Below are 14,547 nucleotides of genomic sequence, written 5' to 3'. Positions count from 1 at the left end.
CTTAGTAGGCTGAAAAATCTCGATTGTGATTACTAATGACTTCTATTTTGATTAGTATTAGATACACTACGACAATAATATAATAATAATTCCACCATGTGGCGGAAAGACGGGGGTTCGAATGCCACCTTGTGATCGAATTTATTATATTCTTTAAAAATATTTACGTAAATAATAATGTTTATAAACATAGCTAGATATAACTAGATATTTCTCCAAATAGATTGATGATGCTACTACATATATTACTATGTAACATTACCCAGATTTCAAACTCGACTCTAAAAGAGCTCACTTTACCCTGCCACCAATGATAGCCGCTGTAGCTGGTCTCACCGGATGCTGTGTAGTAATAAAGAGATTAGTCAGAGAACCTCTTATGGATTGGAAAATGCGCTTGAAACTGGATTCATATTTACATAATATGTGACAATAATTTAGCTAACTTGCGGAATGCGAGGTAAACGCGTCTTCACTCTCGACCCATTGTTTTGAATTGCAATGTAAACAGGAATAAATAGAGAACACGTCCAAAAGCTAATAACAGTAATCACAGTATAGTAGCTGCGCGTTAATAAATGCAAACAATTTTTTATTAATTTTATAAATCACATAGTCAAATAATTATTTTTATTATGCTGATTTATTTTAAAAATATCTCGATAAGAGTTTTTGAATAACCTTCCTTGCCTTCCGGATTTGTAATTTTGAAAGATTTGTTCTAGCTAAGGAAATACCCTAAGGTAATTAATATTTGCTTAAATGATCAAATGAAATTTTAATATAATTTTATTTTAATACAAACTGACTGATTTTATGTATAAGAATAGTGTACTAAACCGTCAGTTATACATAATTTAGCTAAGTATTTAGCATCCTTTTATAGCCTGGTCAGTGGTCACCAGCAGTCTATGTATGTTTTTTTGTTTTTTTTTTTTTTTTTTTTAAGCTGTCCATCAAGGTGTACAACAGGTTGACCTATTCAAAATGAGCCAGACTTTCAGCTGTAGGTTCTGTATTTGCGTTGGAGCTGAACCTGTGCGTGTTTGTCAGTGAACGATTGAGAGGACTTATCCTGATAGTAGCACGCCTCTTGCGGTCTAGGTGCAAAGAGGGTTTCTTCCACTTGGGTACTATTATAATGAACTCGAGGCAATAGAGCCGGTTGTTTAAGACTGTCTTACTTGAAATAACGTAAGCTGTTTGAGCTGTGATCAAAATTTATTTGTAGAATTCCCCTCTGAATGGAAATGTTTGTGTCGACTGTTCGAGCACGTTGTATTAGGAGCCGGTGCAATTGCGCGAGAATTCGGCTTCCTAGCTGTACAGCCCTAGAAGGTTGTGAAGTGTTCAAACGTTCAAACTAATAACTCTTGTCAAAGAGATTTCGTTCTGCCTTTAAATGAAATTTTTTCTTACTACCTCGACAGTCAAGATTAGGAAAGCTATTACTGCAAACATTTCAATGACACTGGGTCCAAGGTCCTTTCCTTCACTGCCAAGACTATCCTGTGAATTGGATACGGCTGGTAGATATTATACTTGTTTTTTCACTTACTTGCTTTTAAAAGATGTTTTTGAACTAGATCTTTAACAAGAGCGGCAGTTCATTCTTCCCCGGAGGGTTTCAAAGTTGATTAGCCCTAAGAGGCGTTCCTGTAGCGCTATGGCGTGTGTCAGTACATCCTTCCCCGGAGGGTAATAAAATTTGAACCTTGATAGGCGTTCCTGTGGCGCTGCAGCGTGCGTAAGTGCTTCCATCCCCGGAGGGTGATGAAGGTTTCAAATAAAAGGCCTGAGAGGCGTTCCTGTACCGCTGCAGCGTGCTGCGCCACTGCATCCATCCCCGGAGGGTGATGGAGGTTGCAAAAATAATAATGAGCCCGTGGGGCGTTCGTGTAGCGCTGCAGCGTGCTCTAGTGCATCCTTACCCGGAGGGTGATAGAGGTTGCAAAAGTGATAAGCCTGTGAGGCGTTTCTGTAGCGCTGCAGCGTGCGCCAGTGCATCCTTCCCCGGAGGGTGATGAAGGTTGCAAAGGTAATAAGCCCCGAGAGGCGTTCCCTTGGCGCTATAGCATGCGGCAGTGCATCCTTCCCCGGAGGGTGATGAAGGTTGCAAAGTTGAGAAACCCTAAGAGGTGGTATGCCTGCTTGAGGGACCAACTGCCTGCTATTAAGCCTGTTTTAAGGCACTGACACTTTCAATTTAATTTCCATCGCCAATTTCAAATTTGCTTCCGTGCTCCAAACCATTCGTAGAAAATCTTAGCAACGCTCGGGTGTCAGAATAGATTCTATCGGATTGATATTCCAAAGTAGGTTAGAGACGAACTTTCATTTCGAATTGAATTGAGTTGAATTGTAATTCCAAAGTCTCTGCAAGCCAATCAATTGACGATTTGTGCGGAATAATGAAACAATATAACATATGTAAATTTTTCACATTTCTTGCAAAATAAATCCTTTCATTTCATTTCATTTCAATGTGGGATATGCTGTTCTGGTGAACGCAAATCATTGCCCATGTAGATCACCAAGTAAAGGCCACAGTCCCTTGGTTCTTCAGCAGTCCAGTTTGTGACTGTTGCAAACATTCTTTGAGCCCGAAGGGCTGATACGTTATCTTAAGTAATTGACCTTCGTTTATGATGTATTTATAATTATAATATCGATATGGTATACAATAGTGATACAAGGATATAGGAGGCGTCGATACGTACGGGTAGTCGATAGCCTCGCAAATACAAAAATTTATGATCTTATGTTGAGTATGTCATGTCACAGTTAACAGTGGGTGTGAAATTGAAAATTACTCTGTATTTGCAGAACTTGCTTTTCTTAATTATGAAAAGGGGTGATTAACAATAGTCATGGTGTTCGTTTGACGAACCCCTGATTTTCAATAGTGACTTGAATCTTCAAAGACAAAGTATGATGTCAAGAGTTAAAGAATAAATAAGTATTATTACCTCTTAAGTGAAAACTATGGCTGGTTTTCGAATTACATGGTATTCGAGGGTGACGAGATTAATTTGAGCTTTTATTTGTTGAAAATCTCCCCCCCCCCCTTTTTTATTCTTTTGGTGTTTCCTGATTCTAACTTAAGTATTCATGAAATGATTTGAAACGACTTAAAAAGTCGATCTTAACGGTTATTGCATGTACTGGTAAAAACTGATTGTGACGAGTTTTAAACCAACTTATCAAATCCGCCTATCTGCATATGCTACTAATCATGTTAGTAGGAAAGTTAAAAATTCTTTCCCCAGCGGGAGGAATTTTATATGAATTTACACTTATCAATAATCCCCTTCAAAGCATCTCTATTAATTCTTAACTTTATTTGTATAGAGAATAGAAGTCGCATTTAAATTTAGCAGTAATTAGGCACAGAGTCGCGGACTAATTTAATGCGTCAGGCAAAAATTATTAATATATTTGTAAGAATTCGTAATAATTTACCTATTTCTATTGTGCTTACAAGATATAGGCAAATACATTCTACTTGATTCGACTCGTATCGGATGAATTTTCTAATCTAACGAGATTAAGAATTCGTTTTTGATATCTACCCTCAATTCGGAAAAGGAAGGCACAATTCACATACATTTAGAATGTTCGCGTAGCGAATACGATTCAAGGAGGAATAAAATCAAAAGTTCGAAACACTTTTCGAATCTGCTTTCGGCAATTAATATACTGACTATCTTAAAACCGATATTTGTGAAAATAGGTTATCTAAGGCGTAACATCCAGTAATAACCATTAACGTTGAAAGATTTGTATTGAAATCATCGTAAAGCACGTATAATGTATTAATAACATGACTCACCGTGTTGAGACAAAATCTCAAACCTGCACACGAGCGGCTGAACGCGCGCTGGCGGCGCCATACACGCTGCGGCGGCTCCTCGTCGTCGCTGGACCCCGAACAAAAAGAACTCAGCTCGGAACACGTAGAAAACGCGCTGTTATGACGCTCGACACGATTCGGTAGGCCCTTGGCCTGCGCTATAGACTTATGGTCGCGATGCCACGCTCGTGGTTGCAGATTTATACTTCAAATAAATCCGATTTTCGTTATTCGTTTGAAATAACGATAACGCAGGTAACACTTGAATATTCATTTCACTATGAAACGTAACGGACTTAAATAAAAACTATTTAAAAAGAAAAAACTGAACTTTCTACTTCAATCTCGAAAGTTCGTATAAAATTATTATTTAAATTTAAATTATGTATATATGTAATTTAAAATAAAGTATTTTAAAATTACATATAATCTAACGACTTGCGTACGGTTTGAAAAACGACGCAACAATGAGAATATTTCTGGTGGCTTGCTGGGACTGTGGTGAGTTTTGTCCCCCACCACTCGCGGCGCTGGCGGCGGTACCACGTGACGGGCTTAAAACTAGCACCATCTAGCGACTTCACGGGGAAAAAGGCGATGTACTCTCTCATAATGGACTACGGACGTCAAACGGAACACATAATAATAATATAATAATAATATTTCAGGACAATTTTCACACACGGCACGATCTGATCCCATACTTAGCTTTCGCTTGTGTTATGGAAACCAGATGGCTAATAAACATATATATGTACTAGCGGTCCTCCCCGGCTTCGCCCGTGGTACATATGAAAAATAGATGTTGGCCGATTCTCAGACTTATCCGATATGCACAGAAAATTTCATGAGAATCGGTCCACCCGTTTCGGAGGAGTATGCAGACTAACATTGTGACACGAGAATTTTATATATAAGATATATAAAATTCTCGTGTCAGAAAATTTCATGAGAATCGGTCCACCCGTTTCGGAGGAGTATGCAGACTAACATTGTGACACGAGAATTTTATATATACCCGTTTCGGAGGAGTATGCAGACTAACATTGTGACACGAGAATTTTATATATTTGATATATAAAATATATTTGATATATAAAATTCTCGTGTCACAATGTTAGTCTGCATACTCCTCCGAAACGGGTGGACCGATTCTCATGAAATTTTCTTATATAAGATATATAAAATTATATAAGATATATAAAATTCTCGTGTCACAATGTTAGTCTGCATACTCCTCCGAAACGGGTGGACCGATTCTCATGAAATTTTCTGTGCATATCGGGTAAGTCTGAGAATCGGCCAACATCTATTTTTCATATGTACCACGGGCGAAGCCGGGGCGGGCCGCTAGTATAAGATATAATTTTAAATAAATACTTATCTAGATAATTGACACCCAGATAGAGCAAACATCTATGTTCATCACACAAATATGTGCCCCGGGTGGGAATCGAACCCACGACCTCTGGCATGGAAGGCAGGACCACTACCCACCAAGACAACCGGTCAGTCAAAAAAATAAAAATAAATAAATGAATTAAAGACTTTTATTTGATTAAAATTAAAAGCTGTTTAACATACATTACTTTTTGTGTCTAACTGCTAATTGTAAAAATCTGATATTTAAAGGGATGAAAGTACTTAAAATATATATTTGTCATCAAATATCATTCATGATGTATTCAGAGAGTTATATAAACGACCCCAGGTGGCACAAAGTATATTTCCTAGAAGAACAAAATGGGTCGTTGCTTTGGGAAAGTGAAAAACAGGGTTCATGAAAATAAAAACAATTTTTGCATACTTTAATTTAAGGATAGAAATGTAAAATATGTATCCAAATAAAGGTACAGAGTCAAATATTTCACACAAATTCTGAATAGAATCAAATATCAAAGAGAATATAACTAGCAACGTATTATTATGGACAATGTTCGCCGCCCACGATAGCAGTAACCATAATTTTAGGTACCTATACAAAGGTCTAACTGAACATTGTTCATAACATGACCTAATAAATATTTATATATACGTTTAAAATTATACGTATAGATAGAAAATCACTACATAATAATAATAATAATAAAGGCGTAGGGATGTGACGACCCCATCGCCCCCGGTTGGCATATCTACAATAGATATCCCAACCGTGCAGTCAGTCACCCCGCAGGGCACCTTGTGGCGAGGTGTCGGGGAGTAGCGACCCCGCGGGAACCGAGCGCTCCCGGGGGAGGTCCCTGTCCTCACCTCTGGACTGTCCCAGTGGCAGTTCGGAGTGAACAATGACGAGGTTCAGGATCCCCCACCTCTGGCTTGCCTTTGTTGGCCGTCCAGAGTGGAGCCGCCAGAGCTATATGCTCGGGGGTGGAAGTGTCTAATGGCGTAATAGCGGGGAAACCCGCTCCGGGCCCGCGGGCCCGCGATGGTGAAACCGGTGCCGCACCTCTCTACACCCCTAGCCGTTCAGCTGATGTTGCCCCCTTGTTGCCATTCTCGGTAACCTTTTTGGGAGCCCATCGACCGAACTGGCGAGTCACCGTCTGCCATTATTTTCAATTTTTAATATTGAAAAGGCAGACGTCCATAGTCCCCATAGAACCAATATACCAGTCCATCTAACACCCCCTTCCATAACCCAGTTTTGTTCATTTCCATTTTTCTGCAATAGTCCTACATTGGCCGCGGACTGCCCAGGGCTGTATCTCTATAGTGCAGTCATGGGCAGGCTGCGGCTGGTGTCCCACAACACATTAAATTCTCTAAAGGGCCTCTGCGTGTTGGACCTGTGTCCCCACGTAAGCCTCCCAAAGGACCGGGTATCTTCCTTCTGGTGGTACCCGTGTATTATGGAGAGAGACATAATAATAATAATAATAAATTCTTTATTTCAGAACAATTTAGTCCCATAATTTACATGTATACAATTTTAATAATTTTAATACAATAAAAACATAAAGCCATTACTTAATTATCTCATAATAATTGAGATCCAAGTTTTATACAAACTACTAGTTATATTTCTGTCAGCCAGACTGCGTACAATTTTATTTCTACACTTGTCAACTCTGGACATAAATGTAGCAATCCTGTGTCTCTGGATGGCATTCAAGGAGTTTACTCTAAAGTTGGTATACATCTCCGAAGCGCTGCAAAATTTGTCGAGCCCCATCAAATATCGGAAGATGTTATTGTGCTCTACTCGAATGCCATCGTATGCTTTTTTGGTGTAATTAGTCCAAAGTTGACAAGTATAGAGGGACTGACAGAAAGTCTTAAATAAATGAACTTTAACGGAATTGGATGCCCTACGAAATTTCCGGATGATCATATTGCCGACGACACAGAGGGCACGTCGTTGTCGCTCAATATCGGCATCATCTTTTCTTTTGGATGTAACAATGTGGCCAAGATACTTAAAGCTATCTACTATTTTAATAGGGTGACCGTTAATGCAGATTGGCGGAATGTTATCCGGTCCCTTACCCGATCTGAATATCAACATTTCTGTTTTCTTTACATTATACTGTAGACTATGTGAAAGAGCATATCTTTCACATATGCCAACAAGTTTTCGTAGCCCTTTGATTGAGGGGCTGAGTAGGACCATATCATCAGCATAACTCAAATTATTGACATATCTGCCATCTAGTTTAAGTCCAACTTCAGTCTTACTCAGCTCCACAATCAAATCATTAATATATAAGTTAAACAGATCGGGAGAGGTTACTCCACCCTGTCTAACACCACACGGGAGAATATAGCTGTCGGACAGAGTACTGCCCCACCTAACGCTGTTCGTCTGATTATCATACCAATATGTAAAAAGACCAACAACGTCGGAAGAAACATCACTGCTGCGAACTTTTTTCCATAATATATCATGGTTCAAGGTATCAAAGGCACGACTTAAGTCTAAAAAACATGCATATACACTAGTATTCTGATTATTATAACAGTTAACAATTTCTTTTAATGTATATATAGCCATATCAGTTCCCAATTCAGGTCTAAAACCGAATTGGGCATCGTCAATATTAATATATGGTGACAATTTGGAGTGCAAAATTTTTTCAAGTATCCTGGCCACAATTGTTGCCAGCGAGATAGGTCGATAATTAGCCACGCTCGAGATACTACCGGTTTTATTCTTAGGGACAGGGATAACTATAGTTTTTTTTAATTAAATCCTTAGGTAAATAGCAATGTTTGAGACAGAGAGTATAAAATTGAGCCAGAACAGGGTAGATGTTTTTACCAGCATATAAAACGTGTTCTATACTAAGAGCATCATGACCCGGTGACTTTCCGCGCTTCATATTTTTAATCACCTGAGAAACGTCCTTAGATGTTATGATATTATTACTTTGCTTATGTTTCTCAGTTGATTGTACGGTCTCAGCTGAAGTTGATACATACACATTACCATTGACATTTGCATTAGCTATAGGGTTCGTATTAAACTGTGCCTTGAAAAGATTAGCTATAGCTTTAGAATCTTGTTGTCCATCTACGCAAGCAGGTAAAACGTTTTTGTAATCCATTTTCTTAGTTTCCTTCCAAAATTCAATAAAATTTCCGGTATAATGATTTTGAGCTAAAATATCTAACTTTATTTTGTCTTGATTTTTTTGAACATATTTTAATGCAGTCTTAAATTCTTTACGTGCCGAGAACATAGCATCGAAATAGTATCCCGAACGCGGCTTACCGTAGGACACCCATTCCAGGAAAGTTTGCCTAGCGAGTAGATGAAAATGTTTAATGTGTGAATTCCAACCAACTATTTTATATTTACATTTTTTCCTATTATTAAAACTTCTTTCAGCTGATGATTGCATAATCGAAATAATATCACAGTAAAATTGATCCAATAATTTAAAATGATTGTTGTTTATACAATTGCTATCACAGTCTTTACATATAAAATTACATTCATTATCATATTTATTTTGTATATTAGTAAATTTTAGTTCACACATTTTTGTATAAATAGCAATATTCTCTTCATCTCGTATACCCCACATATATTTAACATTATGGTTGACATAATTATCACACTTCTTAGGTGTTATCACATTTAAATTACAATTTAGGACTAGAGGTAAATGATCTGACCAATAGGAGTCATATTTAATATATATTTTAGTGACTAGAATTTCGGCAGCCGCCGTTACAAGACAGTGATCGAGCCATCTACACGACCCGTGAGAGTCACTTATGTATGTATATGTGGCTGCCGGAAGCCTGTCTATATCTAAACACTGCAAGTCCTGTTCACTACAATAATTTGACATTTCTCTGCCGAATCGTGAGTCAGGATGTGCATTATAATCCCCACATATAAATGCACATTCGGTGTCAGAGGCCTCAATTACTGTAGTAATCAGTGCCAAACATTCAGTAAACATTGGTAGATTTTCTTCACTGTCTGTTGGCATATAGACAGAAAACACCAAAAAAGATCTATCGCCCCTACCTAGACGCACAGCCATGACTCGATCACTGTCACACGGTATAACTTCAACCTCAGAAAATAGATTCGTACGCCATATGATAGCAATACCCCCATATGGCCTACCACGCAGAAGTGTGGATGTGTCTACAGAAGACTTGGCTGAGCCTCCAAAATCTTTATGTATTTCATTCACGAAACCTAAGTCATATGGCATCAGCCAAGTCTCCTGCAGCGCAATAACATCCGCATCGTTACATAGGTTCCTAATTTCCTGCACGTACGCACGCACATAGTATAAAACAAAGTCGCTTTCTCTGTCCCTATGTCCCTATGTATGGCTTAAATCTGCGGTTTTTTTTAATAGATAGAGTGATGCAAGAGGAAGGTTTTAGTATATAATTTATAATGTTTTAGACAAAGCGGGTGAAGCCGCGGGCGGAAAGCTAGTAAATTATACATCGAAAATAATTACAAAGTGAATTACACACAATATAACATGATGAATATGCAATTATAATAATAAATAGAAAATTTTGAAAACGTTAAATGCTAAAAACTTGATGCCATGAGGAAATAACTACGGATTTATCTTAAATACGTGGAACCGGGAACGGAGTTAATTTAGCGACTTAATTCTCATGGACTCCCATTGCAATTAAAATATGGAAAATTCAACTTACTCTCCCTATTACATCATATCTGTTAGCAAAATTAATATGAAAGGACATGCTAGCTCCATCAGTAGGTATATTTTGTTCATTTGCGGTTTTTCTTTAACAAATATAACTAAGTCTATACTATAATTATAATAATGGTGAAGAGTTGTTTGATTACATGTTTGTTTGTACGCGCTAATCTCAGAAACTACTGGTTCGTATGGAAAAAAAACATTTTACTTCCTACTGGATAGACATTTATAGAGAAAGTCAAACATTGCGCTACGACCAATATCAGTGGAGTAGCAATGAAAAATGACGCAATAACGGAAAAATATCCCTTTTGAGAGCAGACGCATTGGTCAGCTAGTCATTTATAAAATAAACTATAATATTAACTTTCATGCAATATCCCATCTAAGTTTGTAGTATGGAAACTCTAATCTGTTTGTCCACTGCAAGCTGAGCCTGAAATGTGTACTAACCACAGATTATCACAGTTATTACTTTGCCGTTATTATGAGCAAATTAAGCTTAAGACGTGTAATTAGGTTTGGTGTTCATGTTATAATAAATGTTTTTCTTCGAAACTAGCTTCCGCCCGCGGCTTCGCCCGCGTGGTGTTTTGATAAAAGGTAGCCTGTGTTCTTTCTCTAAAGATTGTCTGTGCCAAATTTCATCAAAATCGGTTGAGAGGTTTAAGCGGGAAAGCGTAACAGACAGACAGACAGACAGAGTTACTTTCGCATATATAATATTAGTAGGGATGTGTGATTAGGATGATATTATGTAGATGGTGTGTAGATGAGAAAAACCTATAAATATTATTAATGACTAAGTAAGTCTATTATTATAATATGTTTGTAATATTTTTGTAGTGAAACTTCTTGACTCTTGAGTAAAATTTCAAGGATGTGTCATGGCCATGGAGTAAGTCGACGATTTTGGTATTTTTGAAACTTGACAAAGAAGTTTCACTTCTGACACGTGAGCTCGGCAGACCCTTTTTTAATCTTAAACGGAGCCTCCAAGATTAACGAAATGCATACTTGATGTATGTATCTCGTTAATTTTGGAAAATGAAACATAACATTAATAAGTCGACCGCCTACTGTAATATTCAAAAATGATTCCAGATTTCCAAAGAAAATTGTAACTTATATGCATTAGCATTAGGTCGAAAAACAGGTGCATGAAACAAACACATAAATATTTATCACGAATATAATATTACTTATTAATGAGGAAAGGCCCGTCTTGTATAAAAGAAAAATGTTTTGGTCACAAAACACCGCAAGGCTTTATTCACAAAGAAAATATATTATTATGCCTCGGGAAAATGTTTCCGTAACGAATATGTAACATTTCCGTGCTTTATTTTCATAATTTTCTACGATTAAAATATACAAATACACAGAGGATCATAATATGTACATTAGGTACAAAATAAAGCTTCAATATCAAACTCTTTTTAGACATGTATTAGTTTCTTAGTTAATATATCCATGTTAGTTAGAGCGTGAGCATAAGGGTCCGTTCACACAGACCGGCTCGGAGAGCATCGGCGCGCATTTTTGCCGCCAACTATTTCACATACACCGGCTGGAAGCTATCTGAAAGCGGATACGCATGCAATCGGAGCCAAACGGCTGCGCGAACGAGAAAAAGTACGCGATCGGAGCCGGTCAGCTCCTCTTATTATTTCACACTTCTCTTCATGTCAAAAGCATTGCACACGTAAAATTTAACCTTACTACAAATACTAAAAGCTCTGTTTTCATCGTGATAAGAATCTGCTCCCCTCTCCGAGCCGATCTGTGTGAACGGACCCGAAACCTCGAAAAGGAATAGAATAGCATGACAAGAGTCAAGAACAAAATGATATCAAAACAAGACATCGTTGTAATCGCTCGTTTTATTAATAGCAATCGTATTAATCTCGTACTCACATTGATTTGTCAATCAACGTTTGTCTCACTAAATAAATTATAATTATTATTGTACAGTAATCATTGTACGCAAGTTCAAGGATTTTATAGTACGTATTAGATCTTGACTAACCTAGTATATGTATTACTCTAACAGTGAATAGTCGTGTACTTAGTCATATCGATATCGAAAAAGTTTGAGATTTTTTTTTACTTTTAAATAGGTTAGTGAAATATTTATGAAAGTGTTTAGTGATAGTTTCATATTGCGAGACGTAAGTAAATCAACAAGTACCTAATGTAGAAGTTTTCAATTGAATATTATTTTGTTAATCTGATATTATGAACCATTTATGTCTACTCTCCCTTTATTATTGTTAATATCTTAAAATAATGACTTTTAAACTGATCTCGTGTTTATAAATTAACGCAGTGTAGCGGCGTTACCGATAACACACACATCTGCGAAAACTAACCATAAGCAATTACCATAGAGTAGAAATTTAGCTAATCCTGGAACATGTGCAGTTAGCCAATAGTTATAAACATTGACATTGTTTATACTATGGTATAATATGCGTGTGATAATCGAAACTATTGGTATATGTGTGTGTTAAATTACACTTTAGATATCGACTACTTGGTTATGAAATATTGTTATAACATGAACAATATAAAATTCGCAAAAATACGCTCAGCATCTTAATATCACGTTTTACACGACTGGAGAAAGATTATTCGGTACTTTTTTAATAATGGATGTAGAGTCCCTTAGAAATGGCCTATAATTTCTGTGTTTCTGCGGAGCAAAAATATTAGGGTCCAAGGTAGGGTCCAGCTCATAATTCATGCAATTAAATTTAATGTTCGCAGGCATTTTTCGCGAGTTTCGTACTTATATTTCGCTATAAAGTATGAAAAATAAATTGGAGAGGCGGTGAACGGTGTAGTCCTTAATTTCTTAACTTTGGTAAAGAATTGAGTTGTCTCATACAATTTGTACTAAAGATATTATTTCCATGACGTGCCTTTATTCATCTTTAAATATTTTTCCATCATGACTTATTTAAACTTCTATGAACCTAGTGTTCTTTTTTGGATAGGTCCTCCAATGTTTTTCTTTATGTTTTAAGTAATTAAAAAGAACTATTTGACTATTCTGTAGAGACCTCAATAACCTTAGAATAAGGGCAGCCGAGCATTATCTCGTGAATGCGAAGGAATTCCACACAAACCCTTAAGGGTTTCCCATGTCCCCAACATACCTTAGCTTTGAATTAATTAAGGTCTCAACTTTACCTACACTTCACCATTATGTGTATGACTGGCTTTTGTAACTTCAACGATGGATTGAAGTGTATGAAGTTTATAACTTTATGCTTAGGTACTTAGATTTTGTACCAAGTACTAATTTTAAGAATTATTTTGAATCGTCATTTAGATTAGATAGTAGGTATGTCAATTTTATTGAGCTTATCTCATTTTTTTTAAACAGAACTATGTTATATATTATTTAACGGATGAATAGGTAATTTAAACGAGCGCCTGTCGTAATCTTAGATAAAGGATACGCAAATACAAGAAAAATTTATCTGAAGATTTAGGCTATGACTCGTTTTTAGAATTTTTTAACAAAGCATAAATCAACATAAAATCCAGATTCAGAATTGTTAACAGTTGAAAGTTTGAAACGGAAAGCTGCCGGAAAAGTCTTTTGAAAGAAAAGAAAGAAAGAGACCTTTTGTGCATAAAAGACCAAGCCTTCAGAAACTAACCTAAAGGATTTATCCAACGCTATGATTCATTTGAAAATAACACAAATCCGTTTAAGAACAATCATTTAATTGCATCTGGCTGAACACGTGTGTTCCTGAAATAGCTGATCAAGGCGGAACTATGGTTGACGTTACTTTAAATAAATAGGTTTGAATCGGATTAATTCTTTAATGTACACAATACACATGACGTTTCAAATGGATTGTTTATTAAATATTGGTAATGTGATTGCTATTGCTAACGCTTACCTAGAAACAAATATGAAATAATGTTGGTACTCATATATACTAGATTGGTAGTAAAAGAAAATTACTACTTATGTTGAAAATAACAAAGGTAGAAATAAAAATCGCTCGTTAAAATTTCTTTGATCTGACTCCTGCAAGCGAGCCTATACAATTTCACGCACAATTCAAATTACGCATATTTACCAATTCATTAATAACATGTCTTGCACAACGGTTTAATTATCATCATTAAGAGCCAATTTCGTGCTATAAATAAAGCTCCTGTTCCAAATAATGAATCGAAACAGAACACTCGTTTATTACCGTATTTTCATTTCGACGCTGTCTCACGAATTATGTGCATTGCTCACTCAAAACGCGGATAGTCATTACGTTGGCTATACGAACTCGACATGAATGCTTCGTAATTTAAAAATACTTCAGACATGATAAATGGTATTTGATATTTGCTGTGTATCTGCTGTTGTTATTTTACAATGTCCAGCGCGCCGTAAAATCTGGTAAACTTGTTTTATTTATGTGGGAAAAATTACTATGACTATGACGTTTTAAAAAAGAGGCAACGCAAAAATCGGATTTGTTTGTATATTGGATATCTAATTGTTATAAGTAAAACATAATATATATA

General features: G+C 36.6%; 1 protein-coding gene across 1 annotated transcript in view; it reads left to right on the top strand.

Annotated features, from left to right (window-relative positions):
• The window catches only part of LOC149482087 (CD151 antigen-like), a 152,937-nt gene that overhangs the window by 38,271 nt on the left and 100,119 nt on the right, over positions 1–14,547 (top strand). The gene's annotated exons all lie outside the window — the stretch shown is intronic.

This window comes from Colias philodice, chromosome 15 (genome assembly GCF_061535455.1).
Source record: "Colias philodice isolate Cphi_HAF_F1 chromosome 15, ilColPhil1 Martin Lab GWU primary, whole genome shotgun sequence".
Classification (NCBI taxonomy): Eukaryota; Metazoa; Arthropoda; class Insecta; order Lepidoptera; family Pieridae; genus Colias; species Colias philodice.
This window is presented reverse-complemented; position numbering and strand designations above follow the sequence as displayed.